Genomic DNA, 24,516 nt, shown 5'->3' on the forward strand with positions numbered 1-24,516 from the left:
TGGAGTACCAGGAGCACTCCAGCCAGGGAGTCTGAGCGCTCTCCGTGCCTTGCCAGTGTGGACGGGGAGTAAGGTAGAGCGCTCTGGGAGGCTTTATTGCGGTATAACTTGCAAGTGTAGCCAAAGCCTTAGTGAAGTCTTTGAAGGCAGTCAGAAGTCAATAGTTGTGCCTAAGGAGTGCAGGGGACAATTGCTCCAGATAGCTCTTGATGGGCCATTTCATGTTTGTTCGTAAATGCAATGTGCATAGGTAAACAGGTTCTCGGGGGGGGGGGGGGGTGGACCATGATTTTAAGGGATGGACGGCAAGGCAAAGTTTAAAAACCAGAACTTAAAACAAACGATTTTTCTTTTAACTTGGGATAAATAGATGCATTTGTATTCCCTTCTGCACAATTCATTGACCCTCATGTTTAAAATATCAAGGATAAATGTCCTGAAAATGCTTCCATTAAAAGGATGATAACCATAGTTACTGCGGGTTTCAGAGTAACAGCCGTGTCTATATTCGCAAAAAGAAAAGGAGGACTTGTGGCACCTTAGAGACTAACCAATTTATTTGAGCATAAGCTTTCGTGAGCTACAGCTCACTTCATCGGATGCATACTGTGGAAAGTACAGAAGGTCTTTTTATACACACAAACCATGAAAAAATGGGTGTTTACCACTACAAAAGGTTTTCTCTCCCCCCACCCCACTTTCCTGTTGGTAATAGCTTATTTAAAGTGACAGGTTTCAGAGGAACAGCCGTGTTAGTCTGTATTCGCAAAAAGAAAAGGAGTACTTGTGGCACCTTAGAGACTAACCAATTTATTTGAGCATGAGCTTTCGTGAGCTACAGCTCACTTCATCAGATGTATACCGTGGAAACTGCAGCAGACTTTATATACACACAGAGAATATGAAACAATACCTCCTCCCACCCCACTGTCCTGCTGGTAATAGCTTATCTAAAGTGATCAACAGGTGGGCCATTTCCAGCACAAAGCCAGGTTTTCTCACCCTCCACCCCCCCACACAAATTCACTCTCCTGCTGGTGCTAGCCCATCCAAAGTGACAACTCTTTACATAATCAAGTCGGGCTATTTCCTGCATAGATCCAGGTTTTCTCACATCCCCCCCACCCCCATACACACACAAACTCACTCTCCTGCCGGTAATAGCTCATCTAAACTGACCACTCTCCAAGTTTAAATCCAAGTTAAACCAGAACATCTGGGGGGGGGGGGTAGGAAAAAACAAGAGGAAACAGGCTACCTTGCATAATGACTTAGCCACTCCCAGTCTCTATTTAAGCCTAAATTAATAGTATCCAATTTGCAAATGAATTCCAATTCAGCAGTTTCTCGCTGGAGTCTGGATTTGAAGTTTTTTTGTTTTAAGATAGCGACCTTCATGTCAGACTAACAGGGCTGTTCCTCTGAAACCTGTCATTATGCAAGGCACTGCATTTAGCCGTATGGAGTGGAAATCTATCAACTGCATGAAAAAACTTGTACAGATACAGACAGACATCATCTTCCTTTCCAAATGCAAACAGATGGACATCGTACCAAAAGGACTGAAGGTCAAAAATCCATTACAATCTACATACCACACAGACTATGCTGACAGCTTGTGCCTCACGCTCTCAAAGAAACTGCGGAATCACCTGATCAAGATCCTCTACAGCAAACAGGGAAAGATTAAGAATGAGCTCTCAAAAATGGATACTCTCATAAAGAACCAACCTTCCACACAAACTTCCTCGTGGCTGGATTTTACTAAAACTAGACAAGCCATTTACAACGCACACTTTGCTTCTCTACAAAAGAAAAAGGACACTAAACTTTCTAAACTACTACATGCTACAAGGGGCCACAGCAATGGTTCCCTCACCCCACCTAGCAATATTGTTAACCTATCCAACTATACTCTCAGCCCAGCAGAAGCAGCTGTTCTATCTCGGGGCCTCTCCTTCTGCCCCTCCACCCCCACGAACATAATACAGTTCTGTGGTGACCTAGAATCCTATTTTCGACGTCTCCGTCTCAAGGAATATTTCCAAAATACCTCTGAACAACATACTAATCCACAGAGGTCTCCCTGCCAACACTACAGAAAGAGGGATTCTAGATGGACTCCTCCTGAAGGTCGAAACAGCAGACTGGACTTCTACATAGAGTGCTTCCGCCGACGTGCACGGTCTGAAATTGTGGAAAAGCAGCATCACTTGCCCCATAACCTCAGCCATGCGGAACGCAATGCCATCCACAGCCTCAGAAACAACTCTGACATCATAATCAAAAAGGCTGACAAAGGAGGTGCTGTTGTCATCATGAATAGGTCGGAATATGAACAAGAGGCTGCTCGGCAGCTCTCCAACACGAGTTTCTACAAGCCATTACCCTATGATCCCACTGAGAGTTACCAAAAGCAACTACAGCATTTGCTCAAGAAACTTCCTGAAAAAGCACAAGATCAAATCCGCACAGACACACCCCTGGAACCCCGACCTGGGATATTCTATCTACTACCCAAGATCCATAAACCTGGAAATCCTGGGCGCCCCATCATCTCAGGCATTGGCACCCTGACAGCAGGATTGTCTGGCTATGTAGACTCCCTCCTCAGGCCCTACGCTACCAGCACTCCCAGCTACCTTCGAGACACCACTGACTTCCTGAGGAAACTTCAATCCATCGGTGATCTTCCTGATAACACCATCCTGGCTACTATGGATGTAGAAGCCCTCTACACCAACATTCCACACAAAGATGGATTACAAGCCGTCAAGAACACTATCCCCGAAAATGTCACGGCTAACCTGGTGGCTGAACTTTGTGACTTTGTCCTTACCCATAACTATTTCACATTTGGGGACAATGTATACCTTCAGATCAGCGGCACTGCTATGGGTACCCGCATGGCCCCACAGTATGCCAACATTTTTATGGCTGATTTAGAACAACGCTTCCTCAGCTCTCGTCCCCTAAAGCCCCTACTCTACTTGCGCTATATTGATGACATCTTCATCATCTGGACCCATGGAAAAGAAGCCCTTGAGGAATTCCACCATGATTTCAACAATTTCCATCCCACCACCAACCTCAGCCTGGTCCAGTCCACACAAGAGATCCACTTCCTGGACACTACAGTGCTAATAAACAATGGTCACATAAACACCACCCTATACCGGAAACCTACTGACCGCTATTCCTACCTGCATGCCTCCAGCTTTCACCCTGACCACACCACACGATCCATCGTCTACAGCCAAGCTCTGCGATACAACCGCATCTGCTCCAACCCCTCAGACAGAGACAAACACCTACAAGATCTCTGTCAAGCTTTCTTACAACTACAATACCCACCTGAAGAAGTAAAGAAACAGATTGATAGAGCCAGAAGAGTTCCCAGAAGTTACCTACTACAGGACAGGCCTAACAAAGAAAATAACAGAACGCCACTAGCGGTCACCTTCAGCCCCCAACTAAAACCCCTCCAACGCATTATTAAGGATCTACAACCTATCCTAAAGGATGACCCAACACTCTCACAAGTCTTGGGAGACAGGCCAGTCCTTGCCTACAGACAGCCCCGCAACCTGAAGCAAATACTCACCAACAACCACATACCACACAACAGAACCACTAACCCAGGAACTTATCCTTGCAACAAAGCCCGTTGCCAATTGTGCCCACATATCTATTCAGGAGACACCATCACAGGGCCTAATAACATCAGCCACACTATCAGAGGCTCGTTCACCTGCACATCCACCAATGTGATATATGCCATCATGTGCCAGCAATGCCCCTCTGCCATTTACATTGGTCAAACTGGACAGTCTCTACGTAAAAGAATAAATGGACACAAATCAGACGTCAAGAATTATAACATTCATAAACCAGTCGGAGAACACTTCAATCTCTCTGGTCACGCAATCACAGACATGAAGGTCGCTATCTTAAAACAAAAAAACTTCAAATCCAGACTCCAGCGAGAAACTGCTGAATTGGAATTCATTTGCAAATTGGATACTATTAATTTAGGCTTAAATAGAGACTGGGAGTGGCTAAGTCATTATGCAAGGTAGCCTGTTTCCTCTTGTTTTTTCCTACCCCCCCCCCCCAGATGTTCTGGTTTAACTTGGATTTAAACTTGGAGAGTGGTCAGTTTAGATGAGCTATTACCAGCAGGAGAGTGAGTTTGTGTGTGTATGGGGGTGGGGGGGATGTGAGAAAACCTGGATCTATGCAGGAAATAGCCCGACTTGATTATGTAAAGAGTTGTCACTTTGGATGGGCTAGCACCAGCAGGAGAGTGAATTTGTGTGGGGGGGTGGAGGGTGAGAAAACCTGGCTTTGTGCTGGAAATGGCCCACCTGTTGATCACTTTAGATAAGCTATTACCAGCAGGACAGTGGGGTGGGAGGAGGTATTGTTTCATATTCTCTGTGTGTATATAAAGTCTGCTGCAGTTTCCACGGTATACATCTGATGAAGTGAGCTGTAGCTCACGAAAGCTCATGCTCAAATAAATTGGTTAGTCTCTAAGGTGCCACAAGTACTCCTTTTCTTTTATTTAAAGTGATCACTCTCCTTACAATGTGTATGATAATCAAGTTGGGCCATTTCCAGCACAAATCCAGGTTTTCTCCCCACCTGCCCACCCCCACAAACCTACTCTCCTGTTGGTAATAGCTTATCTAAAGTGATCACTCTCCTTACAATGTATACACAGTATAACACAGTACAATGTATAAAAGTACTCCTTTTCATAGTTACTGCGTGTAGTTTGCTTATGCCTGACCTTTTTGTACTTGAAGATTCTCTCTAACATATGGCATTTACAACAATGCTGCTAACTAAGAAAAGGGGCAACAGAGAGATGATCCATATTTTTACAAAAAGAACAGGAGGACTTGTGGCACCTTAGAGACTATCAAATTTATTTGAGCAAAAGCTTTCGCGAGCTACAGCTCACTTCATTGGATGCATGTAGCTCATGAAAGCTTATGCTCAAATAAATTTGTTAGTCTCTAAGGTGCCACAAGTCCTCCTTTTCCTTTTGTGGATACAGACTAACACGGTGGCTCCTCCGAAACCTGTCATATTTTTACAGTCTCTGTGTGTTGTGTTCAGACTCAGAGGACAAGACACTTAAGACAATGTTATGAAATCTTAGCTGATCATTTTTGTTTGTTCTCTAGCTATTTAAAGCTATGTCAATAAGAAAACTGAATAGGTAATTGTTAAAATAGACTACCTTATGCTGAACCCATCAATATAGAGGAAGTTCATATCAATGTCCACGTCTTTCTTTCCCTAGGGAAAGAAAGAAATTTTGATGTCAGAATCAGAGGGGGGAAATAGGTTAAAAAGAGAGACCACTGAAAATGCTCAGAATGAGATTTTCAGAAACGCCTGTGTGGTTTAGCCACACAAATACCCTTAACACCAATACCAATGGGAGTCATGTGGCTAAACCTCCGAGCCAAATCACCTTCTGAAATCCCAAAGGCTGCCAGGGCCTTTGGTAGCCCACAGTGAGGTAGCTGATTCATTGTAAATGTGGAAAATGATATAACTGTAGTGCATGTTTGAGAAACAGAAGAAAGTGTTGTTGTTCCTAGCAGCAAATTGCTTACTGCTCAGACCTTTGTATAACCATATTAACCAATTACCACATTCCCTGAGGAGTTATTACTAAAAAACGCCAAAGAGTTGCTGTGTGTGTCAGAATGCATGACTAGAACAATCTTTCACCTCTGGAAACTCTGGTTTAAAGCTTTCCTTAGGCTGTGTGTGAAAATTAATTTGGCGATCACTTGCTTACACTGGAAAACTCATAAAACTGACACTCTGATTGGCAACACTGGCTTACATTTTCAAAAGCACTTAAGCCACTTCGGGGCCGAACCTCATTGATTTGGCATTTTTAAAAATTGCTGTCCATCGTCATGTTTAGTCGATTAGAGACCCCGGCCAGAACAGCAGGGGTTTTTGCAAGTTAGGACTGAGGTATGTTGTTCAAGGAAGCTTCTATGGCACCTGTCCTCATTACAACTTCCCATTTTGTCACTGATTTCTGCAAGTACTTGTCTATTTAATCATAATGGCTAGGAATCCATTGGAATTCAGTGGAAGTTGGACGCCTAACTTCTTTAGGCACCTTTGAAAATCCGAGCCTGTCTGAAACCCAAACATTACAAGAACCTAAAGAACATGAAACGTTCTATCTAAATATCATTGCTTTTTACAAGACTACATTTAAAATAACCTTAAGAGGCCAGATTTTCAAAATGGCCCTTTATTCTCAGCTGGGAATTGAGCACAAGATTGCCATCACATGCTAGGAAATGCTTACAAGCAGTGGTGAGCTGGAGCTGGTTTGCACCAGTTTGCTAGAACCAGTTGTTAAATTTAGAAACCCTTTTAGAACCGGTTGTTCCGCGAGGGACAACCGGTTTTAAAAGGGCTTCTAAATTTAACCGGCCAAAAGTGGTGCCTTAGGAGCACCCAAGGGGAAAATTTGGTACCCACCGCAGCTACCCGCCCAGCGCCCGGCCCCAGCTCACCTCACCTCCACTCCGCCTCTGCCCTCCCCCCCGCAGGCTTCCCGCGAATCAGCTGTTCGCGCAGGAAGCCAGGGCAGGCTAAGAAGCAGGCTGCTGCTTCGCACTCAGGCCCAGGGAGGCGGAGGTGAGCTGGGGGGGGGGGCCGCGAGGAGGGCCGCCCATGTGCAGCAGGTAACCTGGGGGGGGGCACAGAGGAACCGCTCCCCGCCTCAGCTCACCTCCGCCACCCTCGGCCTGAGTGGGAAGCTGCCGCCTGCTTCTCAGCCCTCCCAGGCTTCCCACGTGAACAGCTGGATCGCAGGAAGCTGGGGTGGGCAGGGGTGGAGAAGCAGAGCTGGGCAGCGCATTCAGGGGAGGAGGCGGAGTGGAGGTGAGGTGAGCTGGGGCCGGGCGCAGGGCGGGGAGCTGCCAGTGGGTGCTCTGCACCCACCAAATTTTCCCCATGGGTGCTCCAGCCCCGGAGCACCCATGGAGTTGGCGCCTAAGGCGCCACTTTTGATGTGATCAGTGGGGGGGAGCAGCTGCTCCCCCTGCTCCCCCCTTAGCTACGCTCCCCTGCCCCTAGGAGCCAGAGGGACCTGCTGGATGCTTCCTGGGAGCTGCCCCAGGTAAGCACCGCCAGGACTCCCCAGCTCGCCCCCCGGCAGGTCCCTCTGGCTCTTAGGGGTGGGGTGGGCACCCACTACGGTGGCCCACGAGACCCTCCTGCCCAGGTCTGGGGGCAGTCAGGGGACAGGGGAGAGGGGTGGATGGGGCAGGGGTCCTGGGGGGGGCATCAAGGAACGCTGGGGGTTGGATGGGGCAGGAGTCCCGCGGGGCGGAGGTGGGCAACGACCCCCTCGTGGGTTGAGGAGGGAACTGGTTGTTAAGTTTTTGGCAGCTCATCACTGCTTATAAGGGCCTCCTCTAAATAAAATAGCATGCATGGGTGTATCTAAATTTGTGCCTACACACACAAAGTCCTAGAAGGGCAGTGCCAATAAAATAATATAAGGGCTATGGTACGATTTCAGTCAGCGTCTTGAGCAAGGAATAGTGGATGAGTTGTACCACTGTAGGAGTAGTACACTGCTTCCTCTTTACTCTCATGGGTTAGTAATTTCCTACTGGTCTAGGCCATCTTTAAATAAATACCTGCCTCTTTGTGCACTGGCTCAGCTGCTGTAGACAGCAAGTAGGGGATATTGGAGCCAATTCCCTGCCAACCTACTCTGGGGATAGGCACAGAGCCTTGCTTAATCCGGCATGCCTGGATCAGGGTATACACTGGTTTGTTATTCCTTCTTACTTCCCTACACAGGCTCAGAGTTCAATCACAATCTAGTCCTAAATTATTTAGTTAAGCAGTATATATATGTTAACAGATAGGCAGGAATTGTACTGAATACACATCAGAACGGTTTTTGATTCTGTATAAGTCCTCCGAATATCAGTAACGTTTGCAACTGAAGTTCTAGGATACTGTACTTTCACTTGATGTCTCTAAATTCTGATAATCTTTTATTCATGTGGTTATGATTGAAGATCAGAAATAAAATCTCCCTAAGAAGTTTACTTGAAAAAAACTAAGTCAGTGACTCTTTTTCTGATACACAATTCTTCAAATATTCCAGTTAAAACTCTCTCACTTTCTTCCTACTCCCTTAAAATATTGTTTCCTTGAATAACCCCATGTTGTTTTTTGTTTACACTAGTTAAAATTATATTTATATTGCCCTATTTTACCCAGCTCTTTCTAAATTAACAACAACTCCTTTAAGTGGGGTAATCTGATTAAAAATAACCTTTCCCCTCCCTCCTCCTCTTAGAAAATAGAAATTTTCTAGGCTCAGTTGATTGCCTTGCTGTGCTACCAGCTCTGCGGTAATGGATTCCCAGTATTGCCTTTTTTTCCCCTCCTTTTGCATTGATTCAAATTATTGAAATTGTCGCTGGACTGCAGGGTGTTCTTTAATGAAGTCCTACCAAAATAGCACACTTAACACTATACATTTGCTGTACACATGCTTTTGATGATTGTGCTTTCCAATTTAGATAGCCATCAAAAATATTTCAGCTAAGATTTAAGCTACTGCCCTCTTTTGTTGGAGGGGCTTCATGGTAGCTGCTTTTGTCAGGCGCATTCTGCCCAGCACACACAGCCGTGCCTTCTGCCACTTACAGGGTGCAGTGTGAGCCCTATCTCCACCAGCTCAGTGTCATGAGCATGAAGAAGGATGGAAGCAGTGTGGCCCTTCCCCATTTGGTGAATCCCACATGACTTCCAGCTCAAGCTGTCTCTCCTTCTTGCTTGCCTAGAAGTGCTAGAAGCAGAATGGTGCATGGCCCTGTATATGACCAAAGGGGCTCCTTGGACTCTCTTGCTCTAGGCATAATCTAGAACTACTAGTTTAAAAATCGGCTTTCTTATCCCTATTGTATATGTGGGTGGATTTTTTTGGCATCTGGTGTGGTCAGGTATACCTTTGCAAAGTGAATGCCAAGTAGCTAGCATTCTGGTGTGGTCACATTTTACCTCCACTTTTCACTCACTCTAGATAAGGCTAAATGACCACACTAGGTGCAAGGCAATGGAGAATCAGACTCAGGCTCATAATTCTCTGACTTCAGCCAGCACTAATGGCCCACCTGGATTATCACTACAAAAGGTTTTTTTTCTCTCCTGCTGGTAATAGCTCACCTTACCTGATCACTCTCGTTACAGTGTGTATGGTAACACCCATTGTTTCATGTTCTCTGTGTATATAAAATCTCTCCACTGTATTTTCCACTGCATGCATCCGATGAAGTGAGCTGTAGCTCACGAAAGCTTATGCTCAAATAAATTTGTTAGTCTCTAAGGTGCCACAAGTCCTCCTTTTCTTCTTACTGCTACATTTGTGTCTACATAGTCATTCCCAAGGCCTCAGTCTGCGGTGTTCCAGATAAATTATGGCTTGTCTGCAAGATTAAGCAGAAGGTGAAGGAAATTCAGAAGCAACACGTCAAGAGGAAACTTAAAAATACTGTTTGCAGAAAGGTTTCCCCGCCTTGCTCTGATGTGAAAGGTCGTCTTAAAAGCATATTCAAGCCTTGCTAAGTTTTTTGTTGCACTAGCAATGCAAATTAGAATCGTAGAATTCATAGAATCATAGACTATCAGGGTTGGAAGGGACCTCAGGAGGTCATCTAGTCCAACCCCCTGCTCAAAACAGGACCAATCCCCAATTTTCGCCAGAGATTGCAAATGGCCCCCTCAAGGATTGAACTCACAACCCTGGGTTTAGCAGGCCAATGCTCAGATCCTTAAGGTATTTTAGCAACTAATCTGGATAAACCAAGTTCTTTCTACTGTATTTAATTCATCTTGGCCAATCTAGTTTTTCTTAGACCCAAGTTTTATTTTCCTAAAGTTGCTTGAACAGAATGTCACTTAAGCATATGCCATTTTTATACGGGAAGCATGAAAATTGCCTTTGGAGCCTGATTGCTGTTTCTTTTAAGTGCGTGACCGGCATCTAACGCTTTGATTATAAAGCTCCAAGTTATCGAGCACTACGTCTGAGGAAAAGGACCATTTTTATTTTTGTTTTTGTTTTCCAAGTCACAATTACGCTCCATATGTGCCCAACAGTAGATGCCTGCAGAGGCTCCACAGCAAGAACATCCTGAAATCCTATTTTGTGATGATTAGCGCACATGGTGAGAATCTTCACCTAGCTTAATGCTAAATTCAGGAGTGATCATTTGCATCCCTGCTCATGAAAACATCCTTTCTGCCATTGGATAAAGTCTATTCTGCTTTCAGTTTGTGAATCAGACTGAAGAGTCTGAGCCTAATTCATAGAGATAACTATCAGAAAATGTACCACATACCTATTATATTACCATGTAAGTGAATCAGATTAGATTTGTCTACAGTTCTGTGCAGGACTCAGATATGGGGAATTACAAAGTACTTTTGAGTCTTTAAGCGGAAAGGTATAATATGATCCAGTGGCTGGAAGTTGAAACTAGACAAATTTAGCCTGCAAATGAGTTGTAAATGTTTAACAGACAGAGTAATTAACAGCTGGCTATTATATGAGTAGTCAAACTTAGTTATTCCTTGCTTGATTGACTTGTATGTCAGCGTATTTAAAGGTCTGGATTGCAGATATCCTTGACATGTGCATCTGGATCTGTGAATATTCATAGTTTCCAAGGCCAGAAGGGATCATTGTGATCATCTAGTCTGACCTCCTGTACAACACAGGTCACAGAACTTCCCCAAAATAATTCCTACAGTATATCTTTTTGAAAAAAAACGTCAGTGATGATGAATCCACCAAGAATCCACCCTTGGTAAATTGTTCCAGTGGTTAATTACTCTGTCTGTTAAACATTTACAACTCATTTGCAGGCTAAATTTGTCTAGTTTCAACTTCCAGCCACTGGATCATATTATACCTTTCTCTGCTGGACAGAACAGCCCATTAGTAAATATTTGTGCCCCATGTAGGTACTTACAGATTGTAATCAAGTCACCCCTTAACCTTCTGTTGGTTAAGCTAAATCGATTGAGCTCCTGGTGTCTCTCGCTATAAGGCATGTTTTCTAATCTTTTAATCATTCTCATGGCTCTTCTCTGAATGCTCTCCAGCTGAATTGTGGACACCAGAACTGGACACAGTATTCCAGCAGTGATCTCACCAATGCCAGATACAGAGGTAACATTACCTCTCTACTTCTACTCAAGATTCCCCTGCTTACGAATCCAAGGACTGCATTAGCCTTCTAGCCACAGCATCTCACTTGGAGCTCACATGCAGCTGACTATCAACTATGACTCCTAAAACTTTTTTCAGAGTCACTGCTTCCCAGGAGAGTGTCTCCCACTTGTACAGATGGCCTATATTCGTTGTTCCTAGATGTATGCATTTACATTTAGCTGTATTAAAATGCATATTGTTTGCTTGTAGCCAGCTTACCAAGAGGCCCAGATCACCCTGTATCAGTACCCTGCCCTCTTCATTATTTACAACTCCCCCAGTTTTTTGTGTCATCTGCAAACTTCATCAATGAAGACAATGTTTTCTTCCAGGTCACTAATAAAAATGTTAAATAGCATAGAGCCAAGAACCGATCCCTAAGGGAGACCAGTGGAAACACATATTCAATGATAATTCCCCATTTACAATTACATGCTGAGACCTATGAGTTACCAAATTTAGAATCCATTTGATGTTTGACATTTTGATTTTGTAACATTCTCGTTTTTTATCAAAACATTGTGCTGTACCAAATCAGACTCCTATGGAAGTCTGAGTATATTACATCAGCACTATTACCTTTATCAATCAAACTTGCAATCTCGTTAAAAAAATATATCAAATTAAGTAGACAGACTATTTTCCATAAACTCATATTGACTGCCATTAATTACATTACTCTCCTTTAATTCTTTATTAATAAAGTCCTGTGTCAGCTACTCCATTATCTAGTCTGGGATCAATGTCAGACTAATAGATCTATAATTACCCAGGTTATCCCATTTACCCTTTTTAAATATTGTTGCTACATTAGCTATTTTCCCGTTTTCTGAGACTTCTTGTTGAAAAGCAACATTAATGGTCCAAGCAAGATGCCAAGGCAGCTCTTTTAAAACTCTTGCATGAAAATTATCTGGATCTCCTGATTTAAAAATGTCTAACGTTAGTAGCTACTGTTTAACATCTTCCTGACATATTAGGGGAATGGAAAATGTGTTTTGACATTATCAGTTTTTCCCCCAAATAGAGAAAAGATTTATTCAATACTTGTAACTTTTCTGCATTATTACTGATAATTCTACTATTTCTGTCAATGTGATCAAGTCATGATAACTTGTACCTAAGTTACCATTAATTTTTAGTTCTGTGATAAGTTCCTCTCTGTCAAGAAGAGATCTAATACGGAATTCACCTTTGTTAGATGCAACAGTTTTTGAGTTAAAAAATTGTCATCTATAATATCAGGAATTCCAAAGATGTTTTAGTACTGGCAGCATGAGATCGCCAGCACATATCACTTGAATTGAAGTCCCCCACAATCACACAACCTTTTTTCCCTACACATTATAGATAGGTGCATAAGGAGCCAGTTGTCCTGTTCCCGAGTATGCTTTAGTGGGCTGTAGCAGACATCAAGTAATCATAGAAACGCAAGTCCAGAAGAGACATTGATAGCTCATCTAGACCAGCCTCTTGCACTGAGGTTGTATTAAGTATTATCTAGACCATCTCAAACAGGTTTTGTCTAACCTGTTTTTAAAAGCCTTCAAAGATGGAGATTCCACAACCTCCCTAGGTAATTTTTCTTGTGTTTAACCACCCTAGCAGTAAGGAAGTTTTTTCCATAACATCTATCCTAAATCTCCCTTGCCGCAATTTAAGTCCATTAGTTCTTGTCCTGTCCACAGAAGTTAATGAGAACAACTTATCACCCTCCTATTTACAACATCCTTTTATGTACTTGAAGACTGTTATCATGTCCCCCCCTCAGTCTTCTCTTCTCTGGACTAAACAAACCCAATTTTTTCAATCTTTCTTCATATGTCATGTTTTCTAGACATTTAATCATTTTGTTCCTCTCCTCTGGACTTTCTTCAATTTGTCCACATCTTTCCCGAACTGCTATGGCCAGAAATGGACACGATACACTAGTTGGGGCCTTATCAGTACTGAGTACATCAGAAGAATTACCTCTTGTGTCTTAGTAACACTTCTACTGATACATCTCAGAATGATGCTTGCTTTTTTTGGCAACAGTATTACCTGGTTGACTCATATTAGTTTGTGATCCACGATAGCCCTGAGATCCTTTTCTGCATATTTCTTCCTAGGCAGACATTTCCCATTTTGTATTTGTGCAGTTGATTATTCCTTCCTATATGTAATACTTTGCATTGGTCCTTATTGAATTTCATCCTATTTATTCTCCAGTTTGTAGAGATTATTTTGATTTCTAATCCTGTCCTCCAAAGTGCTTGCAATCCTTCCCAGCTTGGTATCATCTACAAACTTTCATCTGCCATTTTGTTGCCCAGTCACCCAGTTTTGTGACTGTAGCTACATTTCAAATCCTCATTGTCGTTATTACACACGACATGTAAAAGCTCCCATTCTTGAAACCATCACTTCATTTTAAATCTATTCACCATTCTAAAAGCTGCTGACATTTGTCTTTGTAGATACCATGCTCTATTGAACTGATCCTTTTTGGCTATGAATGTGAGGAGGAAAAACAGGAGAAGACCAGGGAGAACGAAATTCAAGAAAGAATGATGTAGTGTTTCTAACTCATCTTTCATTGACGGTAACACTGGACAGGCCTGAACCTGTACTCATAGGGAGTGTAGACATGGACTTCAGTAGGAATGAACTCCATAACCAGCTTCAGTCCCCCTCCATGTACATCAGACACTTAAATCATTGCCCTGGGTGAAACTCAAGACCAGAGCTGGTGAAAGAGTCCAAACAGCAATTTAATAACATTTTCTCAGGTAAGCAACAATTTTTGTCCTCTGTTATCTGTGGGAATCACACAATTTGTTGTTTACAAGTATTCAGATGGCTCTGCTAGGTGTTCATGAAAAAAATTGTGAAATCAAAAGCTTCCCAAACTTTAGCAATAATGACTACTCATCCAGAAAGTCTTATTGGAAGTGAATTATTCACTACTTATTACTCAATATTTGTCAACATGATTTACAAACAGCTGAAGTTAACGGTTTTTAAGCTACCTCTTGTCTGAAGATTTATCAAAATTATTAGATGAATATTTGTTACTGATAATGATCAAGAAAATCAAGACAGTTTGCAAACCAAAACACTGAGCTAAATTCATGACAAGATCTATTTAGAACAAGTTGCCTGAGCATCTCTATTAATAAACCACCACATATTTGAGAGCCCCTATTTTTTTGTGTACAAGTCCAGAATAATTTTTTTTTTTAAACACAGATCACAGTGTTTTGTCAGGGACATATGGTCGGTAAAATATCTGCAGCAACTTTATGGGGAGTTTGGCAATTCAAATGTGTCCATTACTGAAGTGTCAGAAATAAGATTTTGAATGATGATTAAGTGATACACAAAATGTGATCTGATTCATTGCAATGGCATTCTCACAGAATTAGAAACTCAATGTTTAAACTCTAGCTTCATGAAAAGTCTCATCATAGAAATTGTGCAGTACCAAAAAAGTTTTTGAAAGAGATAAAGGCTTAATGTTGATATGCAGTTACAATATTAATAGCTTTGCCACCACTAGACATCTGCGCGCAAACCCTCTATGCCCCTCTAGTTAAGAGCCCTGGTGTAACTCACAACTGGGAATTATATTGCCAGCTGGTGACCTTGTTAAAATCCTCTAGCTACCCAGGAGGGTTAAAAAGCTTTGATGGTGAAGATCAATTGACAAATGCATTTCTCTTTCATTTTAAGCAGAAGCTAGAGTGTATCATCCCAGGAGCAGTACAGGGGGCTGGTCCATTAAGATCTTAAGCACTCTCAGCTTCTGGGTCCCAGGTTACTAACAACTCATATCAACTTGCTTAAATTTAACGTATCTATTATGTAAACATCTTTGTTTTAAAACAATCTGTCATTTTGTAACTTAGATATGTCACACATATACTAGAAGACTGGGATGCAGGCCTAAGTCCTCTGAAGCCACGGGAAAAACTCTCACTGACTTCCATAGGGCCAGGATTCCAGCCATTGAGTCTAGATATAGGACACCTACCAACTGACAGTGCCTATGGGCTTTTAACTATTCACCAAGATGTTCAGATGGGTTGTTCTTTTAATCAACTCTTCTAGTCAATAGCAGAGGCAGAGATTTATGGTCAAAAAGTGAAAATACGGCTTTCTTTTAAAAAGACTTACTATTTTTATTTGAATTCTTCTTAGCATGCTCCATCTTTTTACACATGGTACTTAAAACTAAGCTACCACTTCTCTGTTTAAGTAGATACTCATGCTCAGACAACTACATTATGTTGACTGTTTATTGATCTGAACCTTTTGACTCTGGCTGCTCAAATTGATTGTAATAAATCATCTTTGCTGCAAATTTAGCCTTTTATTTTGACTAATTCATGGGTCTATCTTGATTTCTATGACAGTATTCATCTCTGAATTAAGAAAAGGAGTACTTGTGGCACCTTAGAGACTAACAAATTTATTAGAGCATAAGCTTTCCGATGAAGTGAGCTCACAAAAGCTTATGCTCTAATAAATTTGTTAGTCTCTAAGGTGCCACAAGTACTCCTTTTCTTTTTGCGGATACAGACTAACACGGCTGCTACTCTGAAACCTGTCATCTCTGAATTGTTCACTTTGAGTATTGACAAGTCCTGATTCATGGTTTGTAACTTGTTTAGCATTGTTTCCATTCCCTGGAGGGATGACAAATTTTTAAATAGTAAAACCAAATAGCAAAAAGTGAACAACGTACTCTGTTGCAAATTTTCAGACAAATAATCATAGAATCATAGAATATCAGGGTTGGAAGGGACCTCAGGAGGTCATCTAGTACAACCCCCTGCTCAAAGCAGGACCAGCACCAACTAAATCATCCCAGCCAGGGCTTTGTCAATCCGGGCCTTAAAAACTTCTAAGGATGGAGATTCCACCACCTCCCTAGGTAACCCATTCCAGTGCTTCACCACCCTCCTAGTGAAACAGTGTTTCCTAATATCCAATCTAGACCTCCCCCACTGCATTTTACATTCATATTAGAATTCATGAAACTTTGTACTGTCAAATATTTTCACCAATACTCTGGGTTGTCCAATGAATAATATGACCCACATGAATCATAGGAAACTGAACTTGGCATATTCATTTACAAAATCTTTAATTAATCAGGTTTTAGGTTTTGGGTTTTGTTTTGTTTTTTTAAAACTATTCAGCATGCTCTGTTTGCTCATAGTGATTTGGACAGAAATATGAATTTTGACACCTTTACCGTATGTCTTAAATATTCCCCGTCTAATGATTATAAAAGCAGCACCGTTATTGTAGCAACTTGCATGAAACCTGAAGGGAGGAGATAGGTTGCAGAAGGGGAGCGTTTGGAGGAGCTACCAAAAAGCTAATCTCTGTGCATATGGCTGGTATGCCAGCTGCAGTTGCAGCACCTCTATCGATAGTCCTTTAATAAAGAGTAAATTTACAATGGCCAGGCTATGGTACAATTGCTCGAGCAGCAGAGACAAAGCCCTTATGCCCACATTTAATGCTAAGCCCATGAGTAGCCAATGGCCAAGGGAAGCCAGAAAATGAGGCACTTGGCCTTGAGCTCTATGCAGCCGATAGCTGGTATTATGCATTTACCAGTACTGGCTTGTTAGGTTTTCATGACTATTATTGGTTTCAGAGAAGCAGCCATGTTAGTCTGTATTCGCAAAAAGAAAAGGAGGACTTGTGGCACCTTAGGGACTATTATTGTTAGTTCTTATTCCTGCCTTAAGTCTCAGTGTTGGGTCCTGGTGCTGTAGGAGGAGGATTTTATAATTGTACTATAAGAACAGAGGTACTAATGTATATCTTGATTTCATTTCACCAGCCACCCTTTTTGAATAGCAGAAAGGAATGACCCTCTGGGACATTGGTAGGAATGCATCTGACAGACTGCCAGTGTCTGTACTGATGTTAAGGCAGGGATAGACCAGAAGAATACTTATGACTGATTATGGTCACCCTTTTGTTTTAGGATAAGTTATAATGTCTACTATGGTTTCATGTATGTATTACAAATTAGGCACTCTAGTTAAATATACATTTAATTGTTTTTAAGATTTAATAAGTAAAAGACAGGATCTTGTATTGTGTCTATGTTAAGGAGATTCAAAATAAACTGACACTTTGTATTCTCAAAGGTCTCTGTAAAAAGACTGTTTGTCTGAATGAGGAATATATGCATCAGGAAAAGATAAGATGTGAAGGCCATTGTTATAGCCAGATGGTCAAGGAAAAAGGAGTAAAGAGACTTAACAACACCAGAAAATCATCAACGCACATCCATAATGAAGGAAGGGCAAATTGATGACCCTGAGGTGAAGGCTGACACCCTAAAGACAGGACAATTAATTAAATCGGAACCAGGACAGGATAACCCTCTCTGAGGTGTACTGGAATGTTTACATCAGAAGGTAACACAAATTAAGAAGTAACTTGTCACAAACTGACACAGCAAAATCCATAGACTTCAACAGAGAAAGGGAACTATAAGAATAGGGTGCTTTGCCATGGGATTTTGGGTTCGTCTTGTCACTACTCCAGGAGCATCGGATCACAACTGACAAAGACCGGCTCTCCTCTGCAACCAATCTGGCTGGCCACTAGATTGATCCAGACTCCAGACTGGTAACTATAAAAACATCAACTGGCAGGACTGTGTGCACGATGTGTATGTGTGTGTGACTGAAAAGCATATGCTAACAGTTGTATTTTCAATAAATGCAGCGTATTTGCCTTCTCTCTTATAAAAGATCCTGTGTGCTTTGTATAGCATAACAGTGCTGCTCTCCATTTCCTGTTCAATTATGCTTGCTTTAACCTGTAATGGATCTTCAGCTACTCCAATTATTTATCTTGGAGTGGATAAAATAACCTATGGTTATGTTAGCACATAGGGCCAGGTACTCAGCTGGTGTTAATCCACACTGCTCCAGGATCTGGGGCATATACTACAAATGTATATTTTTTATCTCCCTTGGTCCCTCACTTGTTTATTCTTTTTCTTTTATGCTCCCTTCTCTCAGTCTCATTTTCCTTCAATTTCAAACACACCTTTGTGTCCCCCTATCCTGAAGTCTCTGAACCTCACCTGACTCCTAAACACTGTATTTCCCAACACTGTTTTGACTCACCTGCTGACATTAATGGTCTACTCCTGCCCCTTGACTTCCTCCCATCATGCTATTGCCCACTTAACTTCTCCATAGAAACTTCTTCTAAATGCACTAATGATCTCTAATAACCAAGATCTATGGTCTTTTTCTTTTGTCTTCATTTTCCTTAATTGTACTCTGTCAAAGGAAGTAAAACATCACCTCCCTACCACCCACTCCCGGACCTCTATAACTCTTTGCTTCCCTCAATATTATTATTAATTACAGTATGTTTCACCACACTGGTAGGTGAGCATGGTGTTTCAAAGGCATGAGGCACTTACAATCCATACCTTCTCTAGGTTCTCTCATCACATTACTAACTGCTCCTTTAAAGACTCTTTCTTGGGATCATCTTCTTCCTTTTCCCTCCCCCTCTCTCTTAGCAGAGTTGGCTTTAATATTTTTGCAAGGCGTGTGAACCATATTATATGATCATCACTTTGTATTATGGTTTGCCCACATTGTTAATTTTCCTAAAGGTGTGCTCAGATGTACTTATCGTTGATGACTTAGTTCAAGCACAGTTAAAGTACCAAAATTGTGTGTTCTGAGACACTTTAAAAAAGGATATGTAGTATCTGATTATACCTTGATCCTCCTACATAGGTAGATGCACTCCAGAAGCGGTGCATGTAACAATTCTCTCTTTATACTCTGTTCTGTGCTTAGCCCATGCCTGCACATTATAATTGCCAGAAGCTGTAGCAAATTACATTCATAGATGATAAATGCTTGTATTGAGCTGTGATTATGTGTGTCCTGGGGCAAAGTTAGGTTTCTGTGGCAGCTGAAACTCTGATTTGACTAGCTGCTGGGAGTTAGGCTATCCCCTTAATGTTTTTATGTTGCAATTGTTTACATGCAAATATAGTAATTGTTCGCTTTGCTAATGAATGGTAGAAAGTCCTAATTGACTGAAGTAGTCCAGAAGCAAATGCATACTGACTATCCAAATCTAGGTACTTCTCTCATGTTTGTTGCATATTTTTGTGACTAGAAAGACCTCATGTGTCTGCCAAGATAAATTGTCTTCAGTGAATCCATCCATTCCATTTCTGTGTGTGTCTTGTATGGACAAATGAAAATGTACATACGGCAGAAGAACTCTTACAAATGACAAAACAATGCAAGGTGTCATCTTGAACAAACAAACAAAAGCAAAAAATCTAACATACTTTTATAAACTAAATTACATTAAAAAGCCATGCAACTGGTCCATAAGACATCCCACATTATGGGTGAAGCCCAAATTGTGGGAACCGCAGAAAAAACTACCACCGTTCGAATGTTCAGGAAAGTTCAATGCAAACAGGAAGGACTGAATCTCTCTCTCTCTCGTCTCCAGAGAGCCAATTATTGAGGGCCTACTGCTAATCCCATTGAAATCAATGGATGTGTTTTAAATGACTTCAGTGGGTTTTAGATCATAGAATCATAGAAGATCAGGGCTGGAAGAGACCTCAGGAGGTCATCTAGTCCAACCCCCTGCTCAAAGCAGGACCAACCCCAACTAAATCATCCCTGCCAGGGCTTTGTCAAGCCTGACCTTAAAAACCTCTAAGGATGGAGATTCCACCACCTCCCTAGGTAACCCATTCCAGTGCTTCACCATCCTCCTTGCGAAATGGTTTTTCTTAATATCCAATCTAGACCTCCCCCACTGCAACTTGAGACCATTGCTTCTTGTTTTGTCATCTGCTTCCACTGAGAACAGCCGAGCTCTGTTCTCTTTGGAGCCCACCTTCCGCTAGTTGAAGGCTGCTATCAAATCCCTAAATAAGGGACTAAATAAGCCCAGTTCCCTCAGCCTCTTCTCATAAGTCATGTGCCCCAACCCCCTCATCATTTTTGTTGCCCTCCGCTGGAGTCTCTCCAATTTGTCCACATCCCTTCTGTAGTGGGGGGACCAAAACTGGACGCAATACTCCAGATGTGGCCTCACCAGTGCCCAATAGAGGGCACTTCCCTCGATCTGCTGGCAATACTCCTACTAATGTAGCTGAAAATGCCGTTAGCCTTCTTGGCAACAAGGGCACACTGTTGACTCATATCCAACTTCTCGTCCACTGTAATCCCCAGGTCCTTTTCTGCTGAACTACCACTTAGCCAGTTGGTCCCCAGCCTGTAGCAGTTCATGGGATTCTTCCTTCCTAAGTGCAGGACTCTGCACTTGTCCTTGTTGAACCTCATCAGATTTCTTTTGTTCCAATGCTCCAATTTGTCTAGGCCTCTCTGGACCCTATCCCTACCCTCCAGCTTATCTACCTCTCCCCCCAGTTTAGCGTCATCTGCAAACTCGCTGAAGGTGCAATCCATCCCATCATCTAAATCATTAATGAAGACGTTGAACAAAACCAGCCCCAGGAACAACTCCTGGGGCACTCTGCTTGATACCAGCTGCCAACTACACATCGAGCCATTGATCACTACCCGTTGAGCCCAACAATCTAGCCAGCTTTCTATCCACCTCATAGTCCATTCATCCAATCCATATTTCTTTAACTTGCTGACAAGAATATTTTGGGAGACCGTATCAAAAGCTTTGCTAAAGTCAAGATATATCACATCTACAGCTTTCCCCATAACCACAGAGCCAGTTATCTCATCATAGAAGGCAGTCAGGTTGGTCAGGAATGATTTGCCCTTGGTGAATCTATGTTGACTGTTCCTGATCACATTCCTCTCCTCCAAGTGCTTCAAAAAGGATTCCTTGAGGACCTGCTCCATGATCTTTCCAGGGACTGAGGTGGGCTGACTGGTCTGTAGTTCCCTGGATTCTCCTTCTTCCCTTTTTTTTTTAAGATGGGCACTATATTTGCCTTTTTCCAATCATCCGGGACCTCCCACAATTGCCACAAGTTTTCAAAGATAATGGCCAATGGCTCTGCAATCATATCAGCCAACTCCCTCAGCACCCTCAGATGCATTGCATCTGGCCCCATGGACTTGTGCATGTCCAGCTTTTTAAAATAGTACTTATCTTGTTCTTTCACCACTGAGGGCTGCTCACCTCCTCCCCAGACTGTGCTGCCTAGTGCAGTAGTTTGGGAGCTGACCTTGTCTGTGAAGACCAAGGCAAAAAAAGCATTGAGTACTTCAGCTTTTTCCACATCATCTGTCACTAGGTTGCCTCCCCCATTCAGTAAGGTTCCCACACTTTCCCTGACCTTTTTCTTGTTGCTAACATACCTAAAGAAACCCTTCTTGTTACCCTTCACGTCCCCTGCTAGCTGCAACTCTAATTGTGCTTTGGTTTTCCTGATCACATCCCTGATTACACGAGAAATATTTGAATACTCCTCCCTAGTCATCTGTCCAAGTTTCCACTTCTTGTAAGCTTCCTTTTTGTGTTTAAACTCACCAGAGATTTCTTTGTTATGCCAAGCTGGTTGCCTGCCATATTTGCTATTCTTTCTGCACATTGGGATGGTTTGTTCCTGCACCCTCAATAAGGCTTCTTTAAAATACAGCCAGTTCTCCTGGACTCCTTTCCCTCAAACCTAAGCAACGTGGGAGCTTTTTAATGCAGCTGGAGGTGGGAAGAAGAGGAAGAGCAGTTCTAGTTAAGTTGCTGCAAGTTGAGCTTTAAGATTCTGATCTTCCTATACCTGGAGGGCTGACGGCAAAACTTTTCATTTTCTAGAATTTCACCCACGAGCCCAGTTCATTGGGATTGGGTCCTAATGTATCAAGCCATTAGTGATGAACTTGCAGGCAGCAGATACAATACCACAGCAGCATTTCACTCATCTCTCAAACCCTTGTGTGTTACTTTCTAAACGAACAAAGACAGACAAGGTCAAACATCATAGCACAAAGTCCTTTGTGAAATGTTATTCATATACAGCAGATTTTTAATTAATCTACTTTAAATGCCAAAAATGTAGATTTATTATATTATTGTCTCCTGTGTCTTATTCAGCCCTTTTCTAATCCTTGTGGTGTTGTTTGAAAAGGACCAGAAATACAGAAACAGATTGAGAGAGTTCAGATTCACATCTAATTTTTTTTGCTCACATGGAAGAGCAGAATTATTTTCCTTAGCAGCCTGTTGTAGAACAAAAATGAGTTCATCAGACCAGCTCTCCTGCTACCTGTATTAACACTGAGCTGTTTCAAGAATGAGAAGGCATCCGATGAAGTGAGCTGTAGCTCACGAAAGCTCATGCTCAAATAAATTGGTTAGTCTCTAAGGTGCCACAAGTCCTCCTTTTCTTTTTTCCTTTTCTTCAATTTCTCATTTTATCTCTGGTAACACACTTCTCACATTGTCATTTTAAGACTTCTCTTATGCCTCTGTCTCATTTACAATTTTCACTCTTCTGTCTTGTTTTACCAAAAGTTTAAAATATTACTTTAATAGATAAGTAATCATGTATTCAATTTCCAAGAGCATCTTAAAAACTGGCACAGTAAATAGTGGGATGGGGAGAGACTTGAGCAGCAACTTCTAACCCATGGGATCTACCCCTGGTTACTCTGAAGCAAAGAATTCCTCATGAACAGCCTGACCTGTCAGATACAAAGATGCGAACTGCAGGTACCTTTTCCGCCATTACCTTAAATGTTATGCTAAATTGCTACCTTCTCTCTTGTTTTCTATGGGAGCTTGCTGCTATTCTCCTGTTTTTCCAATTTCCCATTCACAGTGCTGGGTGAGCCATTCCTAACAAATAGTTTATTTGATTAATTTAACCCACTCACCTAATTAATTGTTTGCTGATACATTTCAGCCCATGTGTTTGAGAATGGTTTGGTTTTTCATTCACTATCACCACTGGGCAATTGGTCACCGTAGCCAAATGGTGTGATGTGATAATTTTCTGATCTCTGATCAAATGAGTGCAACTAACAAAGAGAGGAAGGGCAAGTCACAGGGCCTTGGATTCTCTCAGGGGAAGAATAGGAGCACTTTGAGAAGTTAGGATGGCCTGAGGTTGCAAGAATAGGGGATTTGTAGGACATTTTACACTTTTTTTCTTCTGAGTCTCTAGAGTCAGGCTTTGCCTGAAGACTTATGGTGCTATTGTTAAGCACTGTGTCTCCACCTTATGCGAAGGGCTTAACTGGCCACATGGCAAGTCCAATGATCAGGACACACAACGGTAACATACACACAAGTCTTCTTTGCCTTTCCTCATACATGAGTCTTGCATTTTGGCTGGACCTGAAGTTCAGTGCCCAGGTGCCTACTACTTCTATCTCCACCTGAAATGGACTCTGTTTAGTCACACAGTGCATTTCACATTATTTGGTTTTCACAGAAGAAAATTCTGTGCCAATTCATGAAACTTCACAAATAATTTCCCCCACTATTCATCCAGTTCTACCCATTGGTAGTTTTTAGATCCTCTCAATCACTGTCTTCCCAGGAGATCTCTGTTTTTCCACTGATGGCTGCTGCCCTTCTTTTGTCCCCGTGACACTGCCAAGTAGAAAGGCTATTTTTAAACTATCTTTTATTGAAATCATTGTTTAGAAAATGCAAAGGAAAATAAAAATGTATTCTGCAAGAAACCATTTACACCCCCAGATTTTATTTTTTCCCTTCTTATCTCATTGCTTATTTTCTCAAGAGTTCATCCATCTCTAAGGATATGTCTATATTGCAATTAAAATCCTGTGGCTGGCCCATGCCAGATGACTCAGGCTTACCGGGCTTGGGCTAACGAGCTGTTTTCGGTGTAAATGTTTGGGCTTAGGCTGAAGCCTGGTCTCTAGGACTCTGCGAGATGCGAGGGTCCCAGAACTTAGGCCAGAACATCTACACCACAATTAAACAGCCCTGTGAGCCAGAGTCAACAGTTACGGACCAGCTGCAGGTGTCTAACTTCAGTGTAGACATACCCTAAGAACCACAAGAACCATGTTCATTCTCCTCCAAAAGATTTGAAGGTAAAATCCAAGTTTGCATTGATCTCATGTGTCAGTTTCTCTAATACGGGTTTTCTTAAACTGATTCATCCATTTTTCAAGTACCAAAGTACATTGCAGTATAACACAATAGTATAGTGGGTGTGCATGTAGCATTCTTAAAGGCTAGTCTCCTGT

General features: G+C 42.0%; 1 long non-coding RNA gene across 1 annotated transcript in view; it reads right to left on the reverse strand.

Moving 5' to 3' along the window:
- Window positions 1-24,516, reverse strand: part of LOC125643014 (uncharacterized) — a 678,305-nt gene that overhangs the window by 632,577 nt on the left and 21,212 nt on the right. The window contains exon 2 of the long non-coding RNA XR_012670030.1: window positions 5,252-5,310. This is a non-coding gene — a long non-coding RNA (uncharacterized LOC125643014). The remainder of the gene's footprint in view (window positions 1-5,251; window positions 5,311-24,516) is intronic.

This window comes from Caretta caretta, chromosome 9 (assembly GCF_965140235.1).
Source record: "Caretta caretta isolate rCarCar2 chromosome 9, rCarCar1.hap1, whole genome shotgun sequence".
NCBI classification, from domain to species: domain Eukaryota; kingdom Metazoa; phylum Chordata; order Testudines; family Cheloniidae; genus Caretta; species Caretta caretta.